The sequence below is a fragment of the Oncorhynchus keta genome, chromosome 7 (genome assembly GCF_023373465.1).
Source record: "Oncorhynchus keta strain PuntledgeMale-10-30-2019 chromosome 7, Oket_V2, whole genome shotgun sequence".
NCBI classification, from domain to species: Eukaryota; Metazoa; Chordata; class Actinopteri; order Salmoniformes; family Salmonidae; genus Oncorhynchus; species Oncorhynchus keta.
In genome coordinates, this window is record NC_068427.1 from 17,863,919 (window position 1) to 17,878,136 (window position 14,218).

Consider the following 14,218-nt stretch of genomic DNA (forward strand, 5'->3'; position numbering starts at 1 on the left):
ATGCATTCCACGGTAGTGCGGTGAGACAAATCCTGTTCCCAACGTAACTGAGTAGAGATGTTGCTGTTTGGGGAGGAGAAGAGAACAAGCTTATAAGGCGCAAACCAATCTTTTTCCATTAGCAGCACTCCTCAGTTTGTTGTCCATCACACTTGTAGATCTCACATCAATACCAGTTGAGGAAATACATTTTATTATTGATGAGGATCATTAGTAACAAGTAGGCTAATGAAATTGTTATGGAGCAGAGCACAGACTAAGCAATAACAGTTTGAACCCGACGCATGGTCCATTACATGGCTGTGTCATCACACAATTCCATGGTTAGTGCAGGCAATAGACGAGTGTATAGTCCACTATTGTACACTATACGCCCTATTGTAATTCTATGTACACACATTTTCCAACATTACCATGGGTTGAACAACAGCTCAGGCTTTGGGCTCCCGAGTGGTGCAGGGGTCTAAGGCACTGCATCTCAGTGATAGAGGGTTCACTACAGACACCGGTTTGAATCCAGGCAGTATCCCAACCGGCTGGGATTGGGAGTCCCATAGGGGGAGCAGAATTGGCCGGTTTAGGCCATCATTGTAAATAAGAATTTGGTCTTAAATTACTTGGCTAATTAAATTTAAAAAACTGAATGTGGCATTTTTCTGAAATAATCACAACACTGTTTCCTTTCTTTCATGCGTAAAGGCTCTCCAAACTTGTTTTTTATGATTCATGACTGCTTTCCTAAACCTAAATAATCTGTAAGATACAATCTACCAATTGGTGGTGAAACAGAGATGAAAATGCATATATTTAAATGGTTTTCATTCACTGATCCCTAATATTCTGATCCCGTTCTCTCAATATATTCAATATAGGGAGGGTCTTTTATACAAAAATTAATGTGGAGTCTGAATGGTTTGAGCTACAACCTATTAAAAGCTATCTATGAAAAGGTGAGCGAAAACAGGGTTTTAGATATTTTTACAACTGTATAAACTAAAAAAATGTAATACCTTATTTACATAAGTATTCAGAACATTTGCTATGAGACTTGAAATTGAGCTCAGGTGCATCCTGTTTCCATTGATCATCCATAAGATGTTTCTACAACTTGATTGGAATCCATCTGCGGTCAATTCAATTGATTGGACATGATTTGGAAGGGTACGCACCTGTCTATATAAGGTCCCATTGCAAGTCAGAGCAAAAACCAAGCCAAGAGGTCGAAGGAATTGTACGTAGAGCCCCCGAGACAGGATTGTGTCGAGGCACAGATCTAAGGAATTTGGGTTTGCAACATTGAATGTCCCCAAGAACACAGTGGCCTCCATCATTCTTAAATAGAAGAAGTTTGGAACTACCAAGACTCTTCCTCGAGCTGGCCGGCCGGCCCAACGTGGGCAATCATGGAAGAAGGGCATTGGTCAGGGAGATGACCAAGAACCAGATTGTCACTCTGATAGAGCTCCTGAAGGAGAAACATCTCTGCAGCAGTCCACCAATCAGGCATTTATGGTAGAGGGGCCAGATGGAAGCCACTGCTCAGTAAAAGGCAAATTACAACCTGCTTGGAGTTTGCCAAAAGGCACCTAAAGGAGAAACAAAATTCTCTGGTCTGATGAAATTCAGATTGGAAGCTTTGGCCTGACTGCCAAACGTCACACCCAGAGGAATCCTGACGCCATCCTTACGGTGAAGCATGGTGATAAAAGCATCATGCTAAAGAGATGTTTTTCAGCAGCAGGGACTGGGAGACTAGTCAGGATCAAGGGAAAGATGAACAGAGCAAAGTACAGAGAGATCGTTGAATGAAAACCTGCTCAGGACCTCAGACTAGGGTGAAGGTTCACTTTCCAACAGGACATCGACCCTAAGCATACAGCGAAGACAACACAGGAGTGGCTTCGGGACAAGTCTGAATTTCCTTGAGTGGCCCAGCCAGAGCCCGGACTTGAACATGATCAAAAGTCTCTGGAGAGACCTGAAAATAGCTGTGTAGTGACGCTCCTCCTCCAACCTGACAGAGTTTGAGAGGATCTGCAGAGAAAAATGAGAGAAACTCCCCAAATACAGGTGTGCCAAACTTGTAGCGTCATACCCAAGAATAATCAAGGCTCTAATCAGTGCCAAATGTGCTTCAACAAACTACTGAGAAAAGGGTCTGAAAACTTATGTAAATGTAATATTTCCAATATTTTTTCATAACTTTGCTAAATTTTCTAAAAAGCAGTCTTTCCTTTAACATTATGGCGTATTGAGTGTAGATTGATGAGGGGGGAAAACGATTTAATCCATTTTAGAATAAAGAGTCTGAGTACTTTGCAAATGCACTCTATAAATGAAAAGCCAATTTTTGCTGGAATCTCCAGGCTGACAGGGTTATTAAGAAACATGTACTGAACACCCTATTCTATGAAAACTCTGAAACCCTATTCATGAGAAAATATGTTGGCCAGTGATTTAATTACAGTGGCTTGCGAAAGTATTCAAAAATCCCCCTTGGGATTTTCCCTATTTTTTTGCCTTACAACCTAGAATTAAAATGGCTTTTGGGGGGTTTGTATCATTTGATTTACACAACATGCCTACCACTTTGAAGATGCTAAATCTTTTTTTATTGTGAAACAAACATGAAATAAGAACAAAAAAATGAAAACTTGAGTGTGCATAACTTTTCAACTCCCCCCAAAGTCAATACTTTGTAAAGCCAACTTTTGCAGCAATTACAGCTGCAAGTCTCTTGGGGTAAGTCTCTATAAGCTTGGCACATCTGGCCACTGGAATTTTTTCCCATTATTCAAGGCAAAACTCCTCCAGCTTCAAGTTGGATGGGTTCCGCTGGTGTCCCATCAATATTTAAGTCATACCACAGATTCTCAATTGGATTGAGGTCTGAGATTTGACTAGGCCATTCCAAGACATTTAAATGTTTCCCCTTAAACTACTCGAGTGTTGCTTTAGCAGTATGCTTAAGGTCATTGTCCTGCTGGAAGGTGAACCTCCATCCCAGTCTCAAATCTCTGGAAGACTGAAACAGGTTTCCCTCAAGAATTTCCCTGTATTTAGCACCATCCATCATTCCTTCAATTCTGACCAGTTTTCCAGTCCCTGCTGATGAAAATCGTGGTGTTCTCGGGGTGATGAGAGGTGTTGGGTTTGCACCAAACATAGCGTTTTCCTTGATGGCCAAAAAGCTCAATTATTTTCTCCTCTGACCAGAGTACCTTCTTCCATATGTATGAGGAGTCTTCCACATGCCTTTTGGTGAACACCAAACGAGTTTGCTTATTTTTTTCTTTAAGAAATGGCTTTTTATGGCCACTCTTCCGTAAAGCCAAGCTCTGTGGAGTGTACGGCTTGAATTGGCACTATGGACAGATACTCCAATCTCCGCTGTGGGGCATTGCAGCTCTTTCAGGGTTATCTTTGTCTCTTTGTTGCCTCTCTGATTAATGCCCTCCTTGACTGGTCCGTGAGTTTCGGTGGGCGGCCCTGTCTTGGCAGGTTTGTTGTGGTGCCATATTCTTTTCATTTTTTAATAATGGATTTAATGGTGCTCCGTGGGATGTTCAAAGTTCCTGATATTTTTTCCCTGATCCCTGATCTGTACTTCTCCACAAATTTGTCCCTGACCTGTTTGAAGAGCTCCTTGGTTTTCATGGTGCTGCTTGCTTGGTGGTGCCCCCTGCTTAGTGGTGTTGCAGACTCTGGGGCCTTTCAGAACAGGTGTATATATACTGAGATCAGGTGACACTTAGAATGCACACTGATGTACTTTATTTAACTAATTATGTTACTTCTGAAGGTAATTGGTTGCACCAGATCTCATTTGGGGGCTTCATAGCAAAGTGGGTGAATAATTTACATTTCTGAATTTTTCACCAATTTGAACTATTTTGTGTATGTCCATTACATGAAATCCAAATAAAAATCTATTTAAATTACAGGTTGTAATGTAACAGAATTGGAAAAAAGCCAAGGGGGATTGTAACGGTTGCCGTCTTCCTCTTCTGAGGAGCAGTGGGAAATATCGGACCAATATGCAGCGTGGTAAGTGTTCATCATATTTATCACTGAACACAGAAAACAAACGAACAAGAGAATAAAGGAAAACCGAAACAGTCCCGTATGGTGAAAACACTGAAACAGAAAATAACCACCCACAAACAAAAGTGGGAAACCAGGGTACCTAAGTATGGTTCTCAATCAGAGACAACGATTGACAGCTGCCTCTGATCGGGAACCACACCAGGCCAAACACATAGAAATATAAACACAAGAACAAAACATAGAATGCCCACCCCAACTCATGCCCTGACCAACCTAAAATAGAGACATACAAAAGGAACTAAGATCAGGACGTGACAGGGATGAATTATTTTGCAAGGCATTGTAAATGTATTCAGCGCGCTCAAGGTCGCCACACCTGCAGAGCTTGTTACATGACTGAATAAGGTAAATCTGAATACCAAATACTGAGAAGTGTGTAGGAAGGTTGTGTGTAACAAAATACATACATTCCTAAATCTGAATCGGCCCCTTGAAGTATACCAGTAGTAAAAGAAAGGTGGATTATTTAGGATGATAGCATTTGGTCTTGAACAAAAATTATTAGTTGGACCAATATGATCAGCGTGTTACTAATAAAGCTTGCAGACTAAGACGAGGGCCCACAGGATGAGAATAGAATACAGGATATTACTTTATTAAAGGCCTGCCCGGGGGTGAGTCACCTGGTTTTCAACACAAATCAAAGAGATTGCCCAGGAACTAGGAAGTCATTTAACATGGGGTTTGAACTAACTTCAAGGGGGCAGAACTCTGGCGGCACTAACTTTGCTATTCAAATGGGGAAAGGGTAGCCTAAGGAGCCCCACCATGTTTTGAAAAATTTACCTTTATATGACTCGCAGACACACACACACACACACACACACACACACACACACACACACACACACACACACACACACACACACACACACACACACACACACACACACACACACACTGAAACGAAGGTCCACACACGTGGGCGCACACACAGACGCCCACGCCAAATAATGTGAATGTTTGTTATTTAGCAGATGCGCTTATCCAGAGCGACCTACAGTAAGTGCATTCATCTGAAGATAGCTAGGTGAGACATCACAGTCATAAACCAGGTGCTATGAAATTTGGTAAACTCCAAAAGCCGACAAAACAAAATAGGCTTGACAAGGTGGTATTCTTCTGGGACCAGGACCGACTTTGGGAAACCCTTAGTCACAGCCCCCATAGAAATTGAGGGGATGTTTGAGTGGCAGAGCTTGTTAAGGGGTAAACAGTATTGAGGTTGTCCTTAGAAATGTACAGTCAGTGCATTCAAGGTTGATAAATCAGAGAAACTAAACGTTTTCTGTAACCGTTACGGAAAATGTTGTTGTAGTTCGGTATGCATTGGTTTTCAAAATAATTGTAATTACAACAACTTATTTTATGATATACACTACCAGTTAAAAGTTTGGACACACCTACACATTCAAGGGTTTTTCTTTAAAAACTACTATTTTCTACACTGTAGAATAATAGGGAAGACATCAAAACTATGAAATAGTACATATGGAATCATGTAGTAACCAAAAAATGGTTAAACAAATCCAAATATATTTGAGATTCTTCAAACCCTTTGCCTTGATAACAGCTTTGCACACTATTGGCATTCTCTCAACTAGCTTCATGAGGTAGTCACCTGGAATGCATTTCATTTAACAGGTGTGCCTTGTTAAAAGTTCATTTGTGTAATTTCTTTAATTCTTAATGCATTTGAGCCAATCAGTGATGTTGTGACAAGGTAGGGCTGGTAAACAGAAGATAGTCCTATTTGATAAAAGACCAAGTCCATATTATGGCAAGAACATGTCAAATAAGCAAAGAGAAACGACAGTCCGTCATTACTTTAAGACATGAAGGTCAGTCAATCCGGACATTTTCAAGAACTTTGAAAGTTTCTTCATGTGCAGTCACAAAAAACATCAAGAGCTATGATGAAACTGTCTCTCATGAGGACCACCACAGGAAAGGTTACCTCTGCTGCAGATGATAAGATCATTAGAGTTAACTGCACCTCAGATTCCAGCCCAGTTAAATGATTCACAGTGTCGTGTCTTTGGCTATGCCGGATTCAGTGATATGCCATGCTATAAAATAATTTCTCCATAATTAATATTACCTGATTGAGCAAATCATGTAAATGTAATTAACTAGAGAGTCGGGCACCACAAAATAATATTTATAGAGCTGTTATCTTCCTGAAAAATCTCTTAAAGACCTAGTAATATTTTACATCTGTAACGCTCAATGAGTGAATGGGTGTGGAGTCAGGCGCAGAGAGCAAAGGATGTGGGAAAAAACACGCTTTAATGTCCAAATGTAAGGGTTTTCTTGTGGTGAAGGAGAGGCGGACCAAAACGCAGCGTGGTTATATTGATTCATGTTTAATAAAAAAAGATAAACACGAACACTACAAAACAATAAACGTGGAAAACCAAAAACAGCCCTATCTGGTGCAAAACACAGAGACAGGAACAATCACCCACAAACACACAGTGAAACCCAGGCTACCTAAGTATGATTCTCAATCAGAGATAACTAATGACACCTGCCTCTGATTGAGAACCGTACTAGGCCGAAACATAGAAATACCCCAAAACATAGAAAAACAAACATAGACTGCCCACCCAACTCACACCCTGACCATACTAAAATAAATACAAAACAAAGGAAATAAAGGTCAGAACGTGACACCAAAATCAAAAAGAACCACACTATTACTACAATAAGTACCCTTAGGTAAAAATGCCAGGACAGCGAGAAAACCCAACAAAACACTAACGCCTCTCACAAATACAGAAGAACAAGCACGCACAAACAGAAGCGGGCTAAACAAACTTAAATAATACCACCCTAGCAACACAAAATTGGGTTTAATTATTTATTTACTAAATACCTAACTAATTACACAGAATTATACATACACATAATTAAATCATAACAAATGACGTCATAAAGGAAAACGTCCCTAGCGGGCGGAACAGATATTACATTTACATTTAAGTCATTTAGCAGACGCTCTTATCCAGAGCGACTTACAAATTGGTGCATTCACCTTATGACATCCAGTGGAACAGCCACTTTACAATAGTGCATCTAAATCTTTTAAGGGGGGTGAGAAGGATTACTTTATCCTATCCTAGGTATTCCTTAAAGAGGTGGGGTTTCAGGTGTCTCCGGAAGGTGGTGATTGACTCCGCTGTCCTGGCGTCGTGAGGGAGTGTGTTCCACCATTGTGGAGCCAGAGCAGCGAACAGTTTTGACTGGGCTGAGCGGGAACTGTACTTCCTCAGTGGTAGGGAGGCGAGCAGGCCAGAGGTGGATGAACGCAGTGCCCTTGTTTGGGTGTAGGGCCTGATCAGAGCCTGGAGGTACTGAGGTGCCGTTCCCCTCACAGCTCCGTAGGCAAGCACCATGGTCTTGTAGCGGATGCGAGCTTCAACTGGAAGCCAGTGGAGAGAGCGGAGGAGCGGGGTGACGTGAGAGAACTTGGGAAGGTTGAACACCAGACGGGCTGCGGTGTTCTGGATGAGTTGTAGGGGTTTAATGGCACAGGCAGGGAGCCCAGCCAACAGCGAGTTGCAGTAATCCAGACGGGAGATGACAAGTGCCTGGATTAGGACCTGCGCCGCTTCCTGTGTGAGGCAGGGTCGTACTCTGCGGATGTTGTAGAGCATGAACCTACAGGAACGGGCCACCGCCTTGATGTTAGTTGAGAACGACAGGGTGTTGTCCAGGATCACGCCAAGGTTCTTAGAGCTCTGGGAGGAGGACACAATGGAGTTGTCAACCGTGATGGCGAGATCATGGAACGGGCAGTCCTTCCCCGGGAGGAAGAGCAGCTCCGTCTTGCCGAGGTTCAGCTTGAGGTGGTGATCCGTCATCCACACTGATATGTCTGCCAGACATGCAGAGATGCGATTCGCCACCTGGTCATCAGAAGGGGGAAAGGAGAAGATTAATTGTGTGTCGTCTGCATAGCAATGATAGGAGAGACCATGTGAGGTTATGACAGAGCCAAGTGACTTGGTGTATAGCGAGAATAGGAGAGGGCCTAGAACAGAGCCCTGGGGGACACCAGTGGTGAGAGCGCGTGGTGAGGAGACAGATTCTCGCCACGCCACCTGGTAGGAGCGACCTGTCAGGTAGGACGCAATCCAAGCGTGGGCTGCGCCGGAGATGCCCAACTCGGAGAGGGTGGAGAGGAGGATCTGATGGTTCACAGTATCGAAGGCAGCCGATAGGTCTAGAAGGATGAGAGCAGAGGAGAGAGAGTTAGCTTTAGCAGTGCGGAGCGCCTCCGTGATACAGAGAAGAGCAGTCTCAGTTGAATGACTAGTCTTGAAATATAGATATGACAGCTTGTTACACAAAAGAAAAGGGGCTGGATGAAAGTGAAAGAGCGGGTTAACTGAGGAACAAATGGCAAAGCTGTGCTATCGTAAATACAGTATCTAGTGCATTCTAAATTACCGCCTGTTTGGAAAAGGAAAATGCAAAAAATATTTACTCTGAGCTGCGCTTCGGTAGGTTTGTGGTAGATGGAAGGCTGTGTTGCCCAACCGAGTCCTGTGTCCTTTGAAGAATGTATCTGCTGGTAAATTGAATACGTTGTAACGTCGTTGTGTGGTAGACGGGATACTCTGTCTGTTCCTTCCTAACCCTCGTTTGCAGCAGCTGTTGCTAACTCAACGGCTAGGAGGTATCACTTCTGTAGTGAATAAGAGTTCAAAGTTCATACCATTCGCAACCAAAGCTCACGCTGATGTTGGCTTTGTTCTGTAGTTATTATCTGAACCATTCTGACATCGGACTGTGGTCCTCACGTCCTCGGAACAGGACAAGAACCTTGTCGTCAAGGGCTTATATAGGAAGGGAGAGGAGGGTGTGTTTGAAAAGTTTTATAGCCCATGTCCCTTCACAGGGGCGGGCCACTGATTGAGCAGAGCCCTATCTTATGAAAACCCAAATCTCACATTTTAGAAGCTAAAATCACATTTCATAATTTCATATTCAAACATTTAAATTGAACAACAATTCCATGTGAATCCGATAACTCTGATGTGTAGACTTTCCACTGTAGAGTTTATGTCATCTTATCATTGATGAGAATGTCTCAGATGACAACCGAACTGACATCATATTCATTAAGTACCACCGCATATGTTCCATTGGTCGGATTACCAGAATATAGTTCATTTCCCCCCACCATCTGATGTTCCCAGAATCTCTATGTTAACCAAGGATTTTGCAAATGTAACATCAGTAGGGTAGAGAGAGGAAAAAGGGGGAAAGAGGTATTTATGATGGTCATAAACCTACCCCCAGGCCAACGTCATGACAACAGAGTTCAAGTAACAGACACATCTCAACATTAATGAGCAAGAGACTCTTTCCCACTGACAACTTTTCCCCAAAATGCACTATGGAAATTACAGAAAGATCTTAGTTTGCTGTAAAACAAATTTTTACTGTGCATTCTACGGTAATCTACTGTATTCAGTGTATACAGTATCATAGTGTTGATTAAAATTGTAAGTTACTGATTAAATAAAAACGGCTAACAGTATATGGAAGAAATGGCAGTTATGCCAAGTCAAAGTTTTCGAAGGACAAAGTTATTGAGCTGTGTTATAAGTCGTTGCTCTCTGTCTCTCTCACTCTCTCTCTTTCTCTCTCTCTCTCTCTCACACACACACACACACACACACACACACACACACACACACACACACACACACACACACACACACACACACACACACACACACACACACACACACACACACACACACACACACACACACACACACACACACACACACACACAAACACACAGAGAGAGAGAGAGAGAGAACATTTTTGGGCTCAATAACGAAAAAGAGGAGGGTACTATCAGCTCATCTATCACACACCTTCCTCTGAAGGTAGTCTGGCTTTTTTCAGTTTTGGGGGAGAAGGAGAGGGTGTAAGGGGAATTGTTTGCGGACGACATCCAGGAAACAACATGACGAGACAGGGTTGGGGACACGAGGACTTGACCAACTTCAGATGTGTGTGATTGACGCAGCGTCGGCACACAGACACTGAGGGAGGAGGACTTGGCAACTTTGTTCCCCTGTATAGTCGGATCAAGGCATCAGTAATATAAGAGGGAAGCCGGGTAGACTCTGTGGAGAAGGAACATGTGTAGATGATTTGATTTGTGAGATAGTGAACATGACAATTACTATTGCCTTCAAAGACACTGACAAGTGCACTTAGGGCTTCAAAGCATTCATGCCCCTTTTATTACAGTATTAGGCCAACAATTATGGATGGCTACATATAATCGCAACAAGGGCCTCGCTACACCAAACCTGTCCTAGAACAAGGTGATTCATGCCAAGTATTTGAGGTTTCAAAGGTTTATCGGCCCACAAAGTCGCACAGGGGGTTTTGTGAAACGTATATAATGTCGGTCTGCTAAAATGTGCTTAGCAGTATTGAATAACGTTCTAATAACTGATGGAATTAATAAACAGATTTCATCTCAATTCCTCAGTACTACTCAATCCGAAACCAGCCTCACTTTTGGAGAGCTTCCCAAGTTCAGGACATCGTGATATGTGTAGATAAGAGAGTCAAAAACATAATTAATAACGGCAAGACAAATGAAACACAGACCTTGGAGGTAATATGCTTTTAATCACCCCGATATTTTACTACAAGACCTACAAATACCACATTTCTGCTTGTGTTCTCCTACATGTACTACTCTCTCCATCTCTCAAAGGGTAATAGGGGTTCTTCTCCATTTGGAATAAAGATGAAAGGCAATTTGAGGAATGCGCAGCATGGGAGTTTTCTTTTTTACAACCAAATCTCTATTGTTGAGGTAAATTACATGTTATAGAATGGTCCAGACCCTTTTTTTTGCGATTTTACTTGTTTTTGAGAATCTCACCACAACCAGAGATTAACTTCCTTATCCTTCTTGTACAGTATGTGGGCTCCAAAAAACCCCATTAACAAATGCCCCAAAAACACATGAAATTGTGCCATTCAGAACTTTATATGCAACACGATATTTCATTTTGTGCAACTCAAGACAGTTTCCCTATCGAGCTGTTTATTTCGATGTGTAACCCGCTGCTAGAATGGACAGAGCGGTAATCGCTCCAGTCGCAACAAAATGGAATACAACGTTGCAGATAAAGTTCTGAATGACACAATTTCATGTGTACAACAAAGACCTGCATCACTATACTGAGAGTTTGGGCTTATTTGGGCTTTTCTAGAGCCTATGTTCATGTTTTCGGAACCCCGTCCTGTACAACGAGGATGAGGAAATAAATTGTTGGTTGGGGAAATGTTCTCAAACACAAGTGAAATTGCAAAAAAGTGCCTGGACCCTTCTATAACACCCCATTTGTATAAAAAAAAAGAGATTTAGTTGAAAAAAGCAAAACACTCCTTTAAAGCGCTCTATCCCCCAATGCTGGTCCTGTATAACTAACATCTGTGAATCCCCGAACATCTTATCAAATCTCATCCTAGAGTAAAACAGTCAGAGTTGGATTAATGTTTTGTTGTGAGATGTTATAGTGAAAATGTTAACAAACCCCCCCCAAAAATGTACTTTTTTTCCGTGGTATCCAATTGGTAGTCACAGTCTTGTCCCATCGCTGCAACTCCCATTGGGACTTGGGTGAGGCCAAGGTCGATAGCTGTGCATCCTCCGAGCCGCACTTCCCGCTTACCCCGGAAGCCAGCCGCACCAATGTTTTGGAGGAAACACAGTACACTTGGCAGGTGTAACATATCAAGAAACTGATTAAATGGCATGATCATTACACAGGTGCACTTGTGCTGGGGACAATAAAAGGGCACTCTTAAATGTTCCGTTTTGTCATACAAGACAATGCTAGATATGTCTCAAGTTTTAAGAGAGCGTAGAATTGGCATGCTGACTGCAGGTATTTCCACCAGAGCCGTTGCCAGAGAACTGAAGGTTCATTTGTCTACCATAAGCCGCCTCCAATGTCGTTTTAGAGAATATGGCAGTACGTCCAACCGGCCTCACCACCACAGACTACGTGTAACCATACCAGCCCAGGACCTCCACATCTGGCTTCTTCTCCTGCGACATTGTCTGAGAACAGCCACCCGGACAGCTGATGAAACTGTGAAGCGAATTCTGTCTGCAATAAAGCCTTTTTGTGGGGAAAAACTGATTGGCTGGGCCTGACTTCCCAGTGGGTGTGCCTGGCTCCTAAGTGGGTGGGCCTATGCTCTCCCAGGCGTACCCATGGCTGCGCCCCGTCCCATTCATGTGAAATCCGTAGATTTAGGCCTAATGAATGTATTTCAAATGACTGATTTCCTTATATGAAATTAGTTCATGTTGCGTTTCTATTTTTGTTCAGTATATCTTACGCAAATCAGAAAGAATGCTAGAAGGTGCTACCTTAAAATTAAACATGAAGTAAAAACAAGGAAGGAGAACACCCGGTGAATGTTCTTGGCAGTGCACATGGTGCTTTGCTTTGCTTCAGAGAATTCCCTCTGTCACCCAGAGTGAGCTTCTCCAAACCCAAGGACCTGCTCTGCAGCATATGGTAAACACTCACTCCACTCTGTGCTAAACCACTCCCCCCCAGGAACGCATACATATGCACACTCTTAGCCAAACCTACCCCTTCTTCACACACCGGCACACACACTCCATCAACACACACACCACCCACTTTAGCCCACTCTGACAAATCAATATACCCAAAAACCACAGGGATTGGTTTCTCTTTGTTTTCAAAGTAGGCCAGCCTCAAACTACCGTTAAATTTAGTGCACTACCAGAGGGCACAGAGGGATCTATACAGGAAACGAACTGCCAACATCCTCAAAGCACTGAAATCATACTAAGCACAACTAATTTACTCTACGAAAACAGTAACAAAAAGGAAATATGAAAATACTAGCTCCAGTTCCACATGGAGAGTGCCATGGTTGATGATGCATTGTGACTGGATTAGCACCTTGCTGGCAGACTGGTAACACATAAGGTCATAAGGTCAAAGCCCAGTCACATGTGGGCTTACAGAAAAAACACATGACTTCACATGTGAAAATGTATTTTTGGAACACTTCACGTGATCACATGTTTTCACATGTAGTTTCATGTTATCACGTGTTGCTTTACATGTCACATGTTATCACATTTACTTTAAATAAGATCATGTGGTCATATGAAAACGTGTTTTTTGACCATTTCAAGTGATCACCAAAAATTGTGTTTTTTCCATAACGACAGTCTCACACATTAGTTTGTCCTTTCTTTTAATGTTTTAGTTGTAAATCATTGAAACGTTGAATTGGTATGACATGCTTGCATGTTTGTATTCATATCTTCATTCGGTCAGTGGGCCATCTAAGACAGTCAGTGGTTGGCTCTCAACATTGTGGAAAGAGCCCATAGAAAAGTATGGGAAATCCAGATCCAGGGTTGGATAGGACACACAAGTGCAAGACCCTCCTCCTCTTCCTCCTCCTCCTCCTCCTCCTCCTCCTCCTCCTCCTCCTCCTCCTCCTCCCTCCCACCAACCCTCACCTCCCTTCTCTCTGTTCGCCCTCTGCCTAGCAGTGTGTGGACTGGAGGTGTAGCAGCCAGGCCTCAGCGTTAGCATAGCGGACATACATTTGGGAACCTATGTTTATTTATAGACACTTTAACCCACTTAGTATCACATTTGTCAATGTCAGCCCTGGGTTCTAATCTCTCACCACTGTCAACACTTCATTAGTAACCCGCAACACCCCCCCACACCCCCTTTTTCAAACCACCCGCCGACCCGACCCCCATTCACTCTTTCCTCCAACACCCCCCTTCTACAAACCACCACCGATCCCCATACACCTTTCCCTTCGACCACCCCCACCACCCTTTGCCAGGGGCGTCACCACATGGGCAGGATGCATGACAGTACCAGAGGGCAAAGAGACACACACAAACCACCACCCCAATTCCACTGCAAACTGGTGTCATCATGGAACAACATTGGTAGAGAGGTGAGAGGAGTGGACGAAGAGAGTGCAGAAGATGGATAGATTGGAGAAAGGGAGAGAGGAGGGGGTCAGAATTCTGGAGGAT